Raw genomic sequence first — 19,335 nt, 5'->3', positions numbered from 1 at the left:
GGCCTCCGTGCATTTTGCACATTGCTCTAGAATTTCAGAGCAGTTGCCTTTGTACCACGTGCGCCCCGCTTCTTCGCTCGGGTTCCTGACACATGGATTTAGCACCGAGGAGTTGCGTTTGGTGAGCTGTCTGACTTGCACAACTCTTACGCCACCCTCCTCTAAGCCTCCAGTCCCACTTCATCCGAAAATAGGAAACAGAGGCAAGAAAATCACAAAGAGATGAAAATGTGATCACTCCATTCTTCTGCTCCGCAGGTTGTACCGATTTGCTCCTGGTATCGTGTGATCGACAAATAGTGTGGGTGCACTTCCGGTCTCAAGCTTGGAGTCAGCCTGGGACACAATGGCAGATGATGATGGGTGCCCAGGCGAAAATGCAGGCTGTGGCGCAACAGAAGATGATGGGCGCCACAGAGGTATGCGCTTGATGTCCGCCAGCGGGGGTGCAGCATCTGCTGGACAACGTTGAGGCACTCTTTGCCCTTCCGCTTTTATGGCAATCTCATCAGGCTTTGTTTCAGGATCAGGCAGTTTCTGTGGCAAGGGACCGGCAATGGCATTTTTTGTTTCTGGAACCGCTGCTGTCTCTTTCTGGTCTTTGTACCGATCAGTTGACGTGTCAAATGGCGATGGGACTTTCTTGGCGTGCGTGACATGAATCCACACCTTCTGTCCATCCACGCGTATCGCTGTCTGCGTGGTCAGGAGTATTGGTACGGCCCACGCCACCTGGGTGCCAGCGATGTTTTCCGTTCGTTGTTTCTGATTAACACCCAGGTTCCTGGCTCCAATTCATGTCCCGGGCCAGTATACCACACCGGTAATGCCTCCTGCACCTGCTGATGAATCAAACCCAGTTTTTTACTAACAGATTACAATAAATGCTAAGTACAGGGTATTCTACCTCTCTCATTCTCTTCGGCTGAGGTGCACACCACACATTCGCCGGTCTCCCCATTATGCATTCATATGGAGAGAGCCCAGTTCTGGCCTGCACTGATGTTCGCATACACAGTAACGCTATTGGTAATGCATCTACCCAACTTAATTTGCTGCCTGCACAGATCTTACTGATTTTGGACTTCAAGATTCCGTTGTGGCGTTCAATGAGACCGGCCGACATCGGATGTCTCGAACAATGGAATCGTTTATCGATCTGTAATCCTGCACAAATCTGCAGTATCACTGCACCTACAAAATGCGAACCATTGTCCGACCATATGACACGGGGCAGACCGAAGCGAGAGAAATACTCTTTTAGCATTACTTTCGCCGTGCTCATGGCTGTGCAGTCTTTCAATGGATATGCTTCCACCCATTTGCTGAATGCACATATGATCACCAAAACATACTTCAGGTTTTGGCATCTCTCCATTTCTATGAAGTCAAAGTGAATTACTTTGAATGGCATAGAGGGAGGTCCAAAACTTCCTGTTGGACTCAACGTTCCCTTTCCCACATTGTGCTGTAGGCATGTAATGCAGTTTTGTACCAGCCTCTCGGCATTCTTTTTTATGAGTGGATTTTCCCAGACTGTGGCTAAATGTTGGGCTATTTTCTTTGCACAAATATGTGTGGGACTGTGAGCCATTGTAACCATTGCGTTTACATAAGCATTTGGCAGCATCCAATTCCCGCTTTTCTTGTTCTCCCAACAACCCTCCAAGTCCAGTTCTGCAGAGCCCTTGGACCATCCCAGTATTTCGTCAGCGGTAGCTTCCGCCTGCATCTCTTTAACCGTTACAATTCCGTTCTCTATCATGCAGGGCACTTCCTCCGATTGTACTGTCAACATTTTTGTATTCAAATCAGTGGCAGTCTGTTTTGCAATTTTGTCTGCAAATGCGTTTCCTTCTCCCACTTTACATGTCACCTTTTTATGCGCCTCGCATTTCACTATTGCCAGGTGCTTTGGACACGTAGGTGCAGACAGTAATCGTACAATCAGAGGGCCATGTTGAATTCTAGCCCCATGGGATGTTAAGAAACCTCTCTCGGCCCATAATCGGACAAAATTATGAACTACGCCAAAGGCGTACTGGCTATCAGTATAGATATTCACGCTCAAGTTCTCCAAAATTTCACAAGCTCTTGTTAAATCAATTATCTCTGCTGCTTGGGCAGCGTTATAAGGAATTCTTTTACTCTCCACAACACTTTTTAATGTCGTAACAGCGTATGCGCAGTTGATGTGCCGTCAGGTAGTTTAAAACAGGAGCCGTCACAAAACAGTTCCCCTTCTGGTTCTTTTAAGGGTATATCACTTAGATCAATTCTCCCTTTTGTTTCTTCCTCAGGAACCATTAAGCAATCATGGGGAGGCAATTCAGTCCCACCAAAGTTTTCCCCTGGAGTTGGCATTAATTCTGCTGGATTCAAAGCGCTACACCTCATAATTTGGATGTAGGGCGCGAACAATACAATTTCATATCTAGTCAATCTAGCCGAAGTGAGGTGTTGCATCTGCGTTCTATTGAGTAGAACATCTATGGCATGTAGCACCATTAAAATTAAAGTGTGCCCCAATACCATCCCTTCTGTTTGTTTCACTGACGTAGCAGCCGGTGCAACAGCTCGCAAACATCGTGGTAGTGCGCGCTAAAGGGTCCAGCGCAGAAGAAAAATAACCGCACGGCCTATTTCTTCCACCTTGTCCCTGTGTTAAAACAGACAACGCGCATCCTTTGTTCTCATGCACAAATAGTCTAAAAACCTTTTCATAATTCGGTGTGCCCAAAACTGGAGCAGAACTCAAAATGGTTTTTAGCAAATCAAATGCTTTCTGACATTCTTCATTCCACTGCAAAGGCATCACAGCATCCTTTTTTGTCAATTCCACCATAGGTTTCACAATCAAAGCGAAGTTTATAATCCATTGACGGCAATATGAAGCCATACCTATTATCGCTCTCACTCCTTTCTGTGTCGTTGGAATAGGCATACCAGAAATGCTCTCTATCCTCTCTGGTGTTAATCTTCTCCCTTCCTTTGAAAGTAGATAACCCAAATAAGCTACTTCCTTCTGACAGTACTGGAATTTCTTTAGGCTTGCTTTATGTCCATGCGTAGCCAGATTAGTCAATAATAGAACAGTACCTTTTTTACATATCTCTTCTGTGTCAGCAGCGATTAGTAAATCGTCAATGTATTGTAACAACACACAGTCTGCTGGTAATTCTTTTTTTTTTTTAAAACCTTTATTTTTGGTTTTTGTATTATTCTATAAAGACATAAGAACAAATACACACCCACATTAGGGTGGACTTAACTCTGCGCCGTGTCCCACCACCCATCCTCCCCCTCCCGCGCCCCCCCACCGGCACGGCCCATAGTTCAACTGTTTGTGCCGTCCTGATTCCAGGTCGATGTAGCATGGAAATGGTGCTGCTAGTTCTGTGCCTTCACTGTGACCTTTCTCCTGTGTCTGAGGCATCTGGTTGGCTGGTAGAGTCCTCCTCTGATTCTTTTAGCAAGAATGTTATCAGCGGACCCTAGATGTCTGGAGGACGGGCATGTAGGGGAAGTTGTTTGACAAAGTCTGTTTCTACATCCTGGCAATAAAGGATGTCTTTGCGCCAGGTGATGAACGATGGGGGGGGCCTCGGCCCCAGGACATGGCCACTCTCCTCCGGGCCAGTCTCAGCAGAAGTCCTGTCAGTTTCCTTGTCGGGGCATAGAGCAGCCTTGTCATACCCAGCAAGGCCGCTGTCCGGCTTGGTTGTATCGCCTCTCCCACTATTGCTGCTGTTGTCTCCAAGACATGATTCCAGAACGGTGTTATTTCGGGGCAGTCCCATGCCAAATGGACAAATTCTGCTGAATGTTCTCCACATCTTTCACATTTTGCAGCTGTTTCAGGGTGATGCTTGTTTGCTTTCGCAGGTGTGTAATAGGTCTGGTGTAGAAAGTTAAAATGGATTAGTTTAAAGCGTGAGTTGAGGGCGATTTTTTGAGTCTGCTTCAGGATGCAGGTCCAGTCCTCCTCTGATATTGTACTGTGCAGGGACCTTTCCCATCTGGTCTTTGCTTGGTAGAGTTTAGGTGATGTATCAGTAATAATAGCTTTGTAGATTTGTGACACCAGCTTGCCTTCTCCTTGTGCTTGAATGGCGTTGTGTAGTAATTGCCAGGTCTGTGGCTGACGTGGGAAGTCCGGCAGGAGCACTTGAAACGTGTATTGGGTCCTAAAATAGAGGAATACATCGAGTGCGGTGTTGCCGCCTTTCGATTTTGCTTGCTGCAGAGTTATAAAGCCGTCTTCTATGAAGAGATCCCCCAGAGTCTCAATTTTCAGTTTATCGGCCCACTGATGAAATACTTTTTCAGACGTAAGCGGAACTCCTGGAATGAATTTAACGGGCAACAGGGGAGAGTATCTCATTTTTACCCCGTACCTTTGGGCCAATCTCAGCCAAACTCTATATGTTGAAAGCATTACGTTCATGGTGGAGTTGGGAACGGGAATTTGACTGAAGATGACTGCGGTTAACAGGTTCGGTGTTGCTAGCGCCCGTTCCACCTGAACGTGAGGTCTGATTGTGTGGGAGGCATACCAGTGACTGAGAAATTGCACTTGCGCTGCCCAAAAGTACTTTTCCAGGTCTGGGAGGGCGAGGCCACCGCTCGCCACTGGAAGTGTTAGTGTTGCATATGCCACTCTGGCCGGTTTGTCTGCCCATAGTAGTTCGAGGACCATGCTTTTTAGTCTTTTCAGATAAGTTTGAGGAAGGAATATTGGAATATTGGTAAACAGGTAGAGTAATTTTGGTAGGATCACCATCTTGACCAGGGAAGCTCTTCCCCAGAGCTTTAGTGGTAGGGTCTTCCATCTTGTCACTTTTTCCTGGAGGGACTTGGTCACCTCTTCGTAATTGTCGCGGAACACCTCGTGGTAGCTCAGGGACATTTGGATTCCCAGGTATCGGACATTGGATGTTTTCCATGTGAATTGGAAGTCATCTTCGAAGGGTTTGGTGGTTGGGGTCAGCGGGAATATGATGGACTTTGATTGATTGATTTTCAGGCCGGAGGCTGTCCCAAATTTGATTACTTCCCTCATGACTGGGTTCAGGTTCTCTTCGGGATCGCGAACGAACAGGACCACGTCGTCCGCGTAGAGGGATATGATGAGCTTGTGTGGTCCAATAACGAGTCCTCTTCGTTGTCGATGTTCTCTTAGGATGGAGGCCAGCGGTTCCATCACCAGGGCGAAGATCAATGCTGAGAGTGGACAGCCTTGTCTGGTGCCCCTCTGGAGTATCACTGGAGCCGATTTTGCCGTACCTATGATGATGTTGGAGCGCGGCTCGTTGTACAATAACGATACTAGATTGATAAAGCGGGCTCCCAGACCCATTCTGGTGAGTACAGCGAACATAAACGGCCATTCCACCGAGTCGAATGCCTTTTCGGCGTCGAGGAGGACCGCTATTGCTTGAGTTGAGGGGTCTAGTGCTTCAATGACGCTGAACAGCCTCCTGATGCCGAAGGTCGTGTTGCGGCCTGGGATGAAGCCTGCCTGATCTGCCAGGACGAGGGTGGGCATCAATGGTAGTAGCCTGTTGGTAAGCACCTTTGCGAGTATTTTGTTGTCGAGATTAAGGAGGGAAATGGGCCTGTACGATGCACAGTCCTCTGGTGGCTTGTCTGGCTTATGCAGGAGGATGACGTTGGCTTCACGGGAGGAGTGGGGGAGAGTCACTTTTCCTAGTGCCTCGGCATATACTGCCGCCAGAAGGGGGCGAGGGTGGTGGCGAAGGCTTTGTAGAATTCCCCTGTTAGGCCATCTGGGCCAGGAGCTTTTGAGCTAGGGAGGGTTTTGATAGCTTCTGTGATCTCCTCTTGTGTGATTAGGTCGTTAAGTGGTTCCCGCAGGGAGTGCTCGACCCAGTACAACTCTGCATCTTCGAGGTACTCCAACGAGACTTGTGGGCCACTGTTGTGACTGTTGCTGTATAGGTCTTGATAGAAGAGACTGAATTCCTCCGCTATATCTTCGTCAGTGTGGACGAAGTGTCCCTGCCTGGTCCGAATCCTTTCTATTGGCGATTGTTTGTTGTGTGCCTTGACCAGGTTTGCCAGGAGGGCGCCCGGTCTTTGACCTTCGCCGTATTGTCTGACTAGACTGTTGCGATTTAGAAATTTCACTTCTCGATCCGCTGCGTTACTGAATTTTTGTAGCTCTTCCCTCAGGGCGACTGGTATGTTCGGGTTGGTTGTGTTGGAGCGCTGGAGTTCAAGTTGTTTTAGTTTCTCTTCACAAGTTGTCAGCTCCCGCCGTATGAGTTTCAATATGCCATTTTCTTTGGCGTGGCAGACCCCTCTGACGAAACACTTTAGAGTTTCCCACAGTGTGCTGGGTGAGGCCACAGATCCTGTGTTGACTTTGAGGAACAACGCGATCTCTTCTCTTAGTTCGGCAGCGAATACCTCATCCCGCATTGAGCCGGTTTTGAAACACCACCGTTGTAGGGGGGGGTTTGGGGTGTGCTGGGTTTAGAACGAGAGTTACCGGGGAGTGGTCTGAGAGAGTTCTTGGATGGATATCGCATGGGCCGCTGGTCCATGGGCCGTTCACAGAGGTGAACAGATAGTTGATCCTGGAACTCGAGTTGTGTACGGCGGAGTGGAAAGTGTATTCACGCAGCTCCCCTTTAGACGTTCTCCAGGCATCCTTCAGATTGAATGCCTTGCAGATTTCTTTTATTTGAAGGCTGGCTTTGGATGGAGGTTGTGGGGTTGCTCTTGATCTGTCTCTCACCGGGTCCAGCACTGTATTCATGTCTCCACCCCAGATTATGGTCACAGGTTCTTGGGATGATAGACGGGATAGTACCCAGCTGAAGTTGTCGGGCCGTCTATGTTTGGTGCGTACGAGTTAACAAAGGTGATTTTCTGGCCTGCTATAATGCCGCTCACAAGGAGAGTTCTCCCTTCGTTGTCTTTTGTGGTGTGGACAAGCCGGAAGCTGATCTTCTTGTGTATTAAGATCGCGACTCCTCTGGAGTAAGATGAGTACGAGGAGAAGTATCTATGGCAACCCCAGCTCTTGGCCCACTGATGATCCTTCCCTGGGAGTAAGTGAGTTTCTTGAAGCATGGCAACGTCGACTTCGTGTCTTCTAAGGTACTGGAGGATTTTCCTAGTTTTAGATGGGATGTTGCCTCCTCTTATGTTCCAGGTTATGATTCTGAATGGAACGGGTCAGGGTCTACATTGATTTGTTTTTTGTTCCCTATGGTCTTGCCAGGAGGTTCGGTGGATGGACGGTGAGATAGAGGTGGTGGCGAGCGGAGGGGATGCAGGGTCGGAGGACGGCGTGGAACTGGTGGCGCACAACTTGGCCGCTCCTCACGGCTAAACGAAGGTGAGGATGCGCACCTCAACTGGAGGTGGTGTGGCAACTGTGACTTCCCTCCCGCGCGCGGGTAACCCCCAACTGACCCGCGAGGTTCCCTCTTCATAACTAAATTATAAGGGTTGCTGTGCTTGGGGCACTTGTGCCTCCCGAGAGGGGAGGGTGGCTCTCCAAAGCACTGGGAGTGAGTCTCTGCGGTATTAGGTTTATGCATTGGTGCCGGGGGTATGAATCCTGTTCCCTTGGGTGCCTGGGTCAAACGTTATGGCGGTTCTCTGCGTCTTTGGTGTTCACGCTGCGGTCTGGGGTTATTAGCGGCGGATCTGCAGCCGGCGTGATCAAGGTAGTCGCTGGCTTCCTCAGGTGTGTGGAAGAAGAGAGCTTTCCCTTCATGTTGAATGCGAAGCTTTGCTGGCTAGAGCATTGAGTAAAGTATCTGGTTGTCTTGCAGCCTTCTCTTAACTGTCGTGAAGGAGCGCCTCAGTGTTTGAACGGTAGGGGAGAAATCTGGGAAGAACTGGATTGGGTCTCCGTTATATTGCAGTTTCCCTTTTTCTCTGGCTGCCTTGAGTATCGCATCTCTATCTTTATAGTTTAATAGTTTTGCAATAATCGGCTGTGGATTCGCGCCTGGGATTGGTCTGGTGTTCGGAATTCTGTGGGCTCGTTCAACTACAAACAATTTGGAGAGAAGCTCTTTCCCGAAGAGGTCTATGCAGATCTGTTCGACATGGTCCTCCATTTTCGTTCGGAGTTGTTGTTCTCTGATTCCGATGATTCTGATGTTATTCCTTCGTGAGCGTCCCTCTAAGTCTTCATTCTTGGCGCAGACTGCTTTCATCTGGGACTCGAGGGCGGTGACTCTTGTGGTAAGGCCTGTTGCGCCATCATCCAGGTCGGATACTCGTTGCTCCACTGTATCTAACCTATCGGCGTGCTTGTCGAGGCGATGTTGGAGCAGGTCTACTTTAAATGATAGGTTGTCGAGTTTACTGCCTAAGTCGCCAATTCCAGCTTTGAGGTCCATCAGAATTTCCCTGATATCGAAACTTGGTAATTGCTCTTCTGGCAGGGACATAGTGGGTGTTGGTGACGCTGCTCCTCTCGCTTCGGAATGCGGTTTGCTGGTGGAGCCAGACTCAAAGTTCAGTTTCTTTTGGGATTTGTCTAATTTCCCCATTTTAAACTATCTTCTGCTTCCGAGCACTCGAAAATAGAACAGGCGGATAACTGGTGGTCAAACCCTGGTGATCGAGTGACGCCTATTGCTTTCGTTATGGTGGCTGCGTTAGGGAAGTAGCTGGGTCGGCGTCGTGTTGCTATTTGGGGGAGGTTTGGAGTGAATTCCTGGTGAGGCGGCTTTTTTTTTTTTTTTCTTTTTTTTTCCCCTTGATTTGCAGAGCAAGCTCTAGCAGTCCACTCCCTTTACTGCAGAGACACTTGAGTATGGGGTTAGCTCGGGGGTTAGGACCACTTGTGTTACGCGGGTTAGTACTGTTCTTGTGAGGAGCGTCTGCCTCTGCTAGAGGGTTTGTAATGCCGGGTTGCGGAGGCGTCCTCTGAGGTTCTCAGACGGGGTCGCTGTGCTCCTCAGGCTGCAGGTATTCTGGTTGTGAGCTGCCGGGCTTTTGCCGGGCCTCGGTGTGAGGAGTTGTGTCGCCGATCGGCGGGGCCCGTATGGCCATGTGTCGTAGCCAAACCCCTAGAGGTGATACTGTTAGTCCGGGTCTCCTATGCCTGCCGTTCTGCTGTATGCTATGGGGTGCTGAGGGTCTCTGATCTGGGCACTGTTTCTCGGCGGCCGTGGGGTTTGACAGTGTTGGCCTCGGCCAAATGGGCTGATCGCTGTGGCTTTCGCTGTGGCTGCGGGGAATGATGGTGATATCCCCCTGTCGCTGGGTGTTCCGCTCCGCTCCGCCTTAGGGGGAGGGGGCCTCGGTGTTCTCGCAGTTCGTGGAAGCCCGGAGTCGGTCGGGTGCGGCCCTCGTACGGAGGGGAGGCAGCCGGTTGGGCGTTGGGGACGGTTGCTGGCGAGGCGTATCCTGCTGTGCCTCCCTCGTTCACAGAGGATTTTGACGGAAGCGCAGGGTTTCTGCAGTCAGACGGATCGGGGAGGCAGCTTGCGCACGCTGGGGGGAGCTCCTACCTGGGTGCTCGGCGAGAGCACCGCTGCTCGTCGCACTTCTTCTTGAGCTTCGGCCGGGCTGTTGCAGGGACGGAGACTGTGTGTCTCTTGGCGCCTCCGGCGCGCACGTCTACACGCTGCTTGACGCGGCCCAGCTCTACACTCCCACGGGTCTCCGCTGGCTCTGGGTGTCGGGTGTTACACCGACGCCGCCGCTCGAGCTTTGATGGGGAGCTCTTGCACCTCTCTCTCGATCCCCTCCTCCGTCCGAGGCTCACTGTCGGTGTGAACCGCAGGCCTTGCTGGCCAGGCCGGGACTCGGCCGCTGCTCTGCTGCCAAAGACGATTTTGGGCTTAAAATGTTCGTCGGCGCCTCCTGAATGCACCTGGCTGTAGTTGTGGGAGAAACGGACACCGCAGAGGGAAGGATGTCACAGGATTAATGGAGAGCCACACAGAGCTCTCTAGGAGGCAGTCATCTTGGATGGCTCTCTAGCGCCCTCTTCTGCTGGTAATTCTAACATGTCCAGCTGTTCTTTCAATGCCCTACTGTACATGCTCGGACTTTCAGTATAGCCTTGTGGAATGCGTGTAAATGTAAATGATCGTCCTCCTAGAGTGAAAGCAAATAAATACCTGCTTTCTTTATGTACTGGAATTCTGAAGAAAGCATTCTTCAAATCGATAACACTAAAGTATTCTGCCGAAGCAGGGATCATTGTCAAAATCGTAGTGACGTCTGGTACTAACGGGAATTGGGGATCTACTACTTTGTTCAGTGCACGGAGATCAATTATGAAACGGTACGGTACCTCATTACCCCCTTTCTTGTACACTGAAAGAATGGGGCTGTTATATACACTACCTGTAATTTCTTCAATCACTCCCAATTTTACCAATCAGAAACAATACTTTTCAATCCTTTTTCTCCTTCTGCTGAAATTTTATACTGCGGAATATGCGGTAGCGTTACTCCTTCTTTTAACGCAATTTGTACTGGCTCTATTTTCAAGCATCCCACATCATTGTCATTCACGGCCCAAATGCAAGTTGGTACCTCACTCAATTCCCCTGTTAAAGGTTTCGTCACAAATTCAGAAGTGGGCCTAGTCTGGGGAGAAATAGTCAAAAATACCCCATCTGGTGTACAATGGATAACTGCGCTTAGTTTTTTCAATAGATTTAATCCTAAAAATTTTCCCCACTATGCTCTGTTAAAAGAAATGGACAATGTTGAGTAAAAGGCCCTATTGTCACTGCTACTGATTTGGACTCGTGGTTTATTACTGGGGTACCTGCAAACCCTACTGAGATATTCTGTCACCCTAACAGAGGTATGTCTGGAACCAAGTGATGATCTATCGAGCACTTTTGTGCCCTCGTGTCTACGAGGAATCTATGCTCTTCATTCCCGATTTTCATCTCTACGTAGGGTCCTTTCTGATTCACAGGAATTGACACTGGTTCCGACCCCTGTCCTGGGCTGTCCTATTGGAGTAACAACACATCATCTGATGTGTAATCACCACTGTTATTATAGTATGCACCTGTCTGAGTATCAAAAATGTTCCCCCCTCTTCCTCTATTTCCAGTTTGTACACCCTGCTGATTTTGACTTTGAGTAGGAGTAATTTGATTTGGAGCCTGACCTTGATTCTGTGCACCATTCCCTTGATTACTTTGGTGTGGTGACATCTGATTTCTGTTGTGACCATTTGTTCCTGGGTGCCCTCTCTGAGGCCTTCTCTAACTATATCCGCCTCTTTTTTGCAAATGCGGACATTGTGCCCGCCAGTGTCCTTCTTCCCTGCAATATGCACATTGGTTTAATCCCAAAGGTCCTCCATGCATATTCAAATTTCCCCTGCTTTGTGCATTTCCCCTTCCCCTGTTGTGTCCTGCTACCTGCTGGAGTAACACTCCCACTATTGTTCGCAGGGCTTCTATTCTCATTTGTAAAGGGAACTCATCACATATCTCATTTAATTCACCCACAGAAATCCTTGGGCTTGACATCTATCTCATTGTTTCCCGCATACACACTCGCAATCTTTGCCTATCACCTATCTGTCCCGGTGGTGGCAAGGATTTCTGCATATAAAACCCTGTTGCTTTCTTCCTACTTCTCTCAATATCTTTCCTCCTGCACCCCGGTGTGGCAAGTATTTCAGAATATTCTTCATTAAGTTCATTCTTTAATTCAAACAGTCGCTTCACATGCTCTCCTATTTCCTCATCTCTCCCTCTACAACGGGCTAATGCATTTAAATCCAACAATCGTTGCTGTGGTAACTTCCCAATTGACTTTTTCCATTGTCCCGACAAATATTCCCCCATGCATTCCAACAATACCTGTCTTTCATTGTTCCTTCTGAAGTCATATAGTGACGCTAGCGTGGATGCCCCATCATTCTCGTCTATATACATTTCCGCCTGTTCTTGCAGCTCACACTTTCTCTCCTTGCTGATCGTGCTGCGAGTCACTCTCATACATTAATTTTGCTCAATTCCACTAATGGGAGGGGCAGTCGGAACAGTGGCACCCTCTTGGGCGGGAGGTGCGGAGGGGGCAGTGAGAGTGGGAGATATCTCTTGGGGCTGTGGTAATTGCGAAACACTCGGGGCTGGCTGACTAGTGGCCAATGCAGTTACTGATGTAGCCTGTGGCTGTGCTGGGGTTGGGAGGGGCTGAGCAACGGGAGGGGATTGAGTGGCAGCTACTGACGTAGTCTTTTTAGTCTCACTCCTCGGACCCTGTTTTGTTTCAGTTAAAATTTTGTTTATTAATTCGTCTGATGAGTATAGCTCTCTTTGTGGATATATTTTTTCTATGTTTAAATTATCGCACCGCCTTGTCTTTCTCAAACTATTACTCCACTCCTCCACCTCCTTCTACTCAGCTTTCTCTGTTTTTGACTTATGCCTGCGCGCATGTTTCTCTCTACTTCTAAATCGGAGCATTGCTTCCCTCCTCCAGTCCCTAAGGATATCAAGTGCCCCAGGCCATGCTCTCTTACTTATCAAAACCTTTTCCAGGATACCTATCCGGTCCATCTCAAAACTCCCATTCCTCGGCCACTGAAGGTCTGTCTGCTTTCTGGTTTGCTTATGCCAAGTTTCACAAAACATTATCGCTCCCACACCATACTTTATATACATATCATAAGCCGGCGTTCCCCCCGGAGGCGCTACCTGGCCAGTTTCCAGAGATTGTTCGCTCCAGCGGAAAAATCCCACTAAGGTGGACAATACCCCAGGCATGTTTTAACCTTACTCTTGGCTAATGAAACTTACTCTGGGTGTTTGATTTTGCAAAATCAACTCTCAACCAATATCAGGATTACTGACGAATCGGGGCACGACTCATCTGATTAGTCAATTTGTCTTTTCAAGACACAATTCCTCTGTATACTGACGCAACCAATGACATCGTGTCTGCGTATCTCGGCTCTGCCTCGTTTCGGGACCCTCGCCCCCTTGTTCGCTGGCCAGGGACGTCGATCAGGGATCAGCTGTGTGCAGATCTGCAAAGGAGTCTCTCATCGCTTTCGCAGGGGCGCCCCGAACACCTCTTGATCCCGGCTCGATCGCTCCCATCCTCGCCGTTCTAACCGTCTTCCTTATTTTGCAACGTACACAATGGAACAAGTGGGGGAGGGTCCCTATTTGGGCGTCATCTTGAAGGGGCCCCTGAGGGACCCTCGGATGTGGAAACAAGGCACAATCACCACACACAAATGGATACGCCAGACACGAGGTTCTGTTCCCAAAATCTAGGGTTTATTGCAATACAAAATAGACCCAGTTGGCCAAATGGTCCCACGCCTCGCGACGTGTGTCTAACAGACCTCGGTGGACGCAAGAGAGTGAGAGAGACTGGCAAATACCAGGCCTCACTATCTCTTAGTTTCGATTCTCGCTCTAGAGGTCAGCCTGCTCTCCGGGGCCTCACTGTGCTCAGAAAAGGGGGCCGTAAAGAAGAACATAATTCAACTCTTTAAATGCTAGTTTCATACATTGCTATTCTTTCAGGAGACTCGCTGGCATTCGTGTACTGATTAAAATGCCTTGCTCCCTGCCTTCAAGGATATGTGAGGGAGGGAATCGGGCAGTTCTGTCTGGCTTTCCAGTGTAATGTTTCAACATGTTTCTTAGCCTTGGATCATTGAAGCGAAATAATGTCTACAGCAAAGCAGTTTTACATGAGGCAAAGTGGCAACGTTAGAGAGAGCAGAGAGAAAACAAAATGGCGATTCTGGTCATGTTAAAATGGCCTCACTCTAGTTGAACTGATAGCTACGTAATAACTAATGAGTATATATTCTTAAAACTGTGGCGATCGGGGGGCGTGGCTTGGAAGCCATGTGAGAGGACGCGCTCTTGGGAGAGCTCCCGGAGATCCTACATTTATCCTGTGCAATAGTGCATTGGCACTGACTCCCGCGGGCCAGAAACGAGAGTACCTGTCCATGAATATGAGCTGCACAACTATGGAAGAGCTGAAACCTCCACAAGCCCGGCAACGGTAGATAAATGCCATCGAAGTCCCTGGAGTCGCGGACCGGACGGAGTGAAAATGGCGGCCACACCGGACAATGGAGGGGACACAAACGCGTTGAAAGGAACACCCTTGCGGTGATCGGCGGCGACGTGAGCGGTGCAGGCCGTGAAGATACAGATAAGCCCTTGGGAGAGCGTCAGCGCGTCTCTGTGGGCACCGATGACCTAACGCGGGCCTGGGAAACGGTCGGCGACGGTCGGCGGTCGGCACTAGGACCCGCCCGAGCTGACTGGTGCAACGGACTACGTGCTTTGGCCCTGACCTTTGAGGGATACTCGGATAGTGGCTGATCCTACGACGGGGTCGCGTGTACGGGCCCACGGCTTACAGCGGCTGTGGAATGGCGAACAAGGCCGTCAGACAGAGAGCAAAACAGCCCACATTGGACGAGTTTACCAAGACACCGACGGGCCCAGAGAGTGCTCGGACCAAGGAGAAACCACCCATGGCCGCGGCTAGCCCAAATCAGGACGTGCTGGCTGCTCTTGCTGAACTGAAGGCGGACTTGAAAAGCGCTTGGGAGGCCAAGCTTGAAATGGTGGTGGCGGACCTGAAAACTGCGCTCGACCTCAAAGTCGGAGAAGTTCGGGAGGAGGTGAACCTACTTCGACAGGATGTGAAGGCCCTTTCGGAGCGCACAGAGAGTCTGGAAAAGGAGGGCAGCGCCAATACGGCAGATTGCGCCTCACACAAGGCCGATCTGCATATTTTGGAACAGAAAGTACGCAACTTGGAGAACAGGGCCGAAGAAGCGGAGGGGCGCGCCCGAAGGAACAATATCCGTGTTGTGGGCATCCCGGAAGGATTGGAGGGTCATAACCCTACAGACTTCATTGAAAATATGTTGCTCCAAGAGATCACCGGGGGTGCGCTGTCGCAGGGTTTTGCGGTGGAGCGAGCACATAGAGCATTGGCTAGGAGGCCTCCACCGGGCGGTCCGCCCAGGCCAATCATAGCCAAAATCCTTAACTACCGTGACCGGGAAAGGATCTTAGAGCATTTTCGTAAAGGAGGAACCATCAAAAGGGGGGAGGCCACTATAACGGCCTACCCAGACTATACCATGATGGTGCAGAGGAGTCGGATGAACTTCGGGGCGGTCAAGAGAAGATTGAGAGAGGCAGGGAAGAAATATATGCTCCTCTACCCGGCCAAATTAAAGGTGATCCACAATAATAGATCCCTGTTTTTTGAGTCACCGGAGGAAGCCATGGGTTGGCTGGACATGCAGGGCAGCCCCCAGGAGTCGGAGGTCCGGGCGGATGAAGGTGGCAATGAGAGATAAGTGCTCTACGACGAGAGAGGGTGTTGCCGGAGACTATGGGACTTGATTATAGTTATTCCTATGGCCTGGGGAGGTCGGGCCTGGAACTGGATGTTAAATGCACTGTTTGCACTGTAATTGTTGTCGTACATGGGAGCCTTTCGGGGCTGGTCCATTCACCCCCGTTTAGTATTTCTTAGTTAAGTGGCCGCTAGGGCGACTTTACCCTACTGGGCTCTGTGTGTAACAGCCGGAACTAGATGTGGGGGGGCCTGAGTTCCCGGGATGGAGCTGGGCAACAGTTGGGGAGGGAGTTGGGGGGGAGGGGATGGGCAGGGGGAAGGGGGGGTGTGGGGGCAGTTGGGGTGTACATAGTGTTGGGAGGTTTGAATGGGATCGCGAGCCCTGAGGGAAGATTTTGGATGAGACTTCTGGATAGCATGAACGAACAGGGATGGTCGGGGGGGAGAGTGCAAGATATCAGTACATCATGGGGGAGCTTAAATTGTTAACATGGAACGTCAGGGGCCTCAATAGCTACCTTAAACGGAACAAAGTTATGTTGTACTTGAGGCGACAAAAGATAGACGTCGCATTACTGCAAGAGACGCATTTGACCCGAGACAAATTAGAGCTGGTGAAGAAAAAGTGGGGGGGAACGGTGGTAGGATCCGCGTACTCAGCTTATGCTAGAGGCGTGCTGATCTGGGTGGCGCCACATGTCCCGTTTCAACTGCAGCAGGAACGTGTGGATACTGAGGGTCGTCTGGCTATGGTGAGAGGGGTAGTCGAGAACAGAGAGATGTGTGTAGTGAACACGTATGCCCCGAACCAGGGCACGGCAGAGTACTTCCGGACCATGAGTGCCAACTTGAGTTGGTGTGTGGGGAGTGCGGTGTTCTGGGGAGGGGATTTTAACTGTGTGTTGGACCCGGGGATGGATAGATCCGACGATAAGGTGATTAGGCCCGCCCCGGCAGCCCGGGTGCTGCGGACACTGCTGCGGGACTTTGAGCTCGATGACGTGTGGAGGACTAAGCACCCCACTGAGAGACAGTACTCGCATTACTCGGCCCCGCAGCGGTTGCACACTAGGCTAGACTATATTTTTGCCACGTCGGACGTCTTGGGGGATGTGTCTAGTGCGGAATATAGAGCGAGGGTCCTCTCGGACCACTCGCCTATGGTGGTGGGATGGCAATATGGCCGCCCCAGAGCGCGGATCCCGACGTGGCGCCTGCGCGCAGAGGCGCTTAAAGACCAGGCCTTTAGGGAAGACATGCGGGAGGAAATAGTTAGCTATTTCGATACCAACACTGGCAGCGTTGACTCGGCGGGAACTCTGTGGGAGGCCTTTAAGGTTGTGGTACGCGGGGTGGCGATTGCTAAATCGAAAGGTTTGCAGAATGGGGCCCTGGTCGATTTACAGAAGGCGGAGAGAGAGCTGGAAAAGGTGCTGAAGAGCGAGCATATAGATGACGAACTGGTGCTTAAACTGCAGCAGCAGTGTACAGAACATTGGGGGAGGCTCTGTAATCTAAATTACAAAAAGTATATTGAAAGGCAACATGCGGGAGGAGATAAAACGGGTCGTCTTTTGGCATGGTTATATAAAAGAGAAACCCCGAGGCCCCCGATTAGGACAATAATTAGAGAGGATGGGGAGCAGATAGATACCCAGGAGGGTGTCAATGAGGAATTCGTAAATTACTACAAAGCATTGTACGGGGATCCGGGTGGCGGCGACAGGGAGGAAATGTTGGAGACCCTGCAAGATATCGGGCTGCCCAGGTTGAGCACGGAGGAGAGAGAGGAACTAGATGCCCCAATAACACTAGAGGAGTTGGAGGCGGTCGTCCGGCAGCTACCCACTAGCAAGACCCCAGGAACGGACGGCCTGCCCAGTGAATTTTATAAAACTTTTGGAGCGGAAGTACTCCCCCCGATGCTTGATATGCTTAATGAGGCGTTCGAGAAGGGGAGGTTGCCGGAATCGCTCAGGGAAGCGACTATTATACCGGTCCCTAAGCCTAATAAACCCGGGCATAGTTGTGGGTCGTACAGACCAATATCTATGCTGAATCAGGACAGCAAAATACTAACGGCTGTCCTGGCCAACAGACTGCGAAGGGTGATAGGCAAACTGGTACACCCGGACCAAACGGGATATGTCCCGGGGAGAAACATTGCCCAAAACCATAGACGACTCCACCGGGTGATTGAAATGGGATCTGACAGTGATGGGGAAATGGCGATAGTGTCGTTGGACGCTGTTAAAGCCTTCGACTCGGTTAATTGGAAGTGGCTGCTGGCGGCCTTGAGAGAATACGGACTGGGACCAGGATATATTAGATGGGCGGAGCTGCTGTACAGCGCTCCGCTGGCTAGAGTGCGGACGGGCATGATTATATCCGAGAGATGGCAGCTTAGTAGAGGCACTAGACAGGGGTGTCCTTGGTCCCCGATGTTGTACATCCTGGCCCTGGAGCCTCTGGCACTGTACTTGCGGCAGCAGTATGATATCGTGGGCATTGAGGTGGGGGGAGAAAACCATCTGATATCCCTGTATGCGGACGACTTGTTATTGTACTTGAGTCATCCGGAGGAGAATTTACAATATATCCTGGACGTGATGGGGAGATATGCGAGGTTGTCGGGCATAGCGGTCAACCCCCAGAAATCGTACATCTTCCCGCTGGGCTGTTATAGGGGTGTTCCCACGGAGCGGTTGCCGGTGCTCCAGGTGCCCTGGTCAGTCAATACATTCCGTTACCTGGGAATAGATATCTACCACACGGTTGAGGAAGAATACAAGCATAATACAGAGATGGCTGTTGAGAAGATACGCACATGTATGAGCTTTTGGCAGAAGTTGCCCCTAGCGATGATGGGGCGTGGGGCGATGATCAAGATGGTAGTTCTGCCTAGGCTGCTACATTACTTTAGCAACATCCCATACATGATCCCTAAGGGTTTTTTCGCTAAAATAAATGGGGTTTGCAGAGAGTTTCTGTGGCATGGTACTCGTAATAGAGTAGCGCTCTGGAAGTTACAGAACTTTCATGAAAAAGGGGGAGTCAAACTCCCAAACTTTGAGGCGTATTACATAGCGAGCCAACTACAGTTTGTGTCTAAATGGCTGTCCGACGAAGAGACCCCAGAACTCAGACTATTCGGGCAAGATTGTGCCCCATTTTTCTTGAAGGAGGTCATTTGGTTGCCCGAGGCTGTCACGAGAAGGTACCCGGCGATGGTGAAGCTGGGGTGGAAGGTGTGGAGACGGGCATGTACAATGATGGGTGACCCACTTCCGTGTTCTCCGCAAATTCCACTGGTTGCCCTGGCGGGGGTGGATGGACAGCTGAGGGAGATTATTAGGACTTACTGGGAATCGGTGGGGTTGGTGACATTGGGCGATGTGTGGCAGGAGGGTGCTATTAAGGGGTTTGTGGAACTTAGCGAGGAGATTGGATTGCACGAAGGCCAATATGTTACATACCACAGATTGGAGAAGAAAATTCGGGAACTGTGGCCTGAGAATATCATGGCAGATGAATCGGAGGTTACGATGGCGGGGATATATGATACAACGGAAGGGGGACATGAAATTTCTAGGCTGTATGAGATGGTGATGTTGAAAGTTGGGAAGGAACTGACATGCTTACGATTGGAATGGGAGAGTGAGGTGGGGATCGAAATGGGAGATGGGATGTGGGAACGGGCTTTGGGGTACCACAGGAAAGTGTCTCGAAATGCCAGACTGCAGCAAATACAACTGTACGTCACGCATAGAGCGTACATGACCCCTCTGAGGATATCCAAATTTCGGAATGCAGGCAGACAGGCGTGCCCCAAATGCGACGAGGAAAATGCGGACATGACGCATATGTTTTGGGCGTGCCCAGTGATTGAGGGGTTCTGGAGGGAGGCGGCGCGCAAGCTGAGAGAGAGAGGGGTCACGTTTGCCATAGACACCGCCTGGGCATGCCTTCTGGGTGGGTTTCCCAGACCTCGGCAGCAGAAAC

At 50.3% G+C, this 19,335-nt stretch overlaps 1 long non-coding RNA gene across 2 annotated transcripts in view; it reads right to left on the bottom strand.

Annotated features, from left to right (window-relative positions):
• The window catches only part of LOC138497207 (uncharacterized), a 795,999-nt gene that overhangs the window by 204,945 nt on the left and 571,719 nt on the right, over positions 1-19,335 (bottom strand). The gene's annotated exons all lie outside the window — the stretch shown is intronic.

Source organism: Ambystoma mexicanum, chromosome 5q, assembly GCF_040938575.1.
Source record: "Ambystoma mexicanum isolate Mex_15411 chromosome 5q, UKY_AmexF1_1, whole genome shotgun sequence".
Taxonomy (NCBI): domain Eukaryota; kingdom Metazoa; phylum Chordata; class Amphibia; order Caudata; family Ambystomatidae; genus Ambystoma; species Ambystoma mexicanum.
This window is presented reverse-complemented; position numbering and strand designations above follow the sequence as displayed.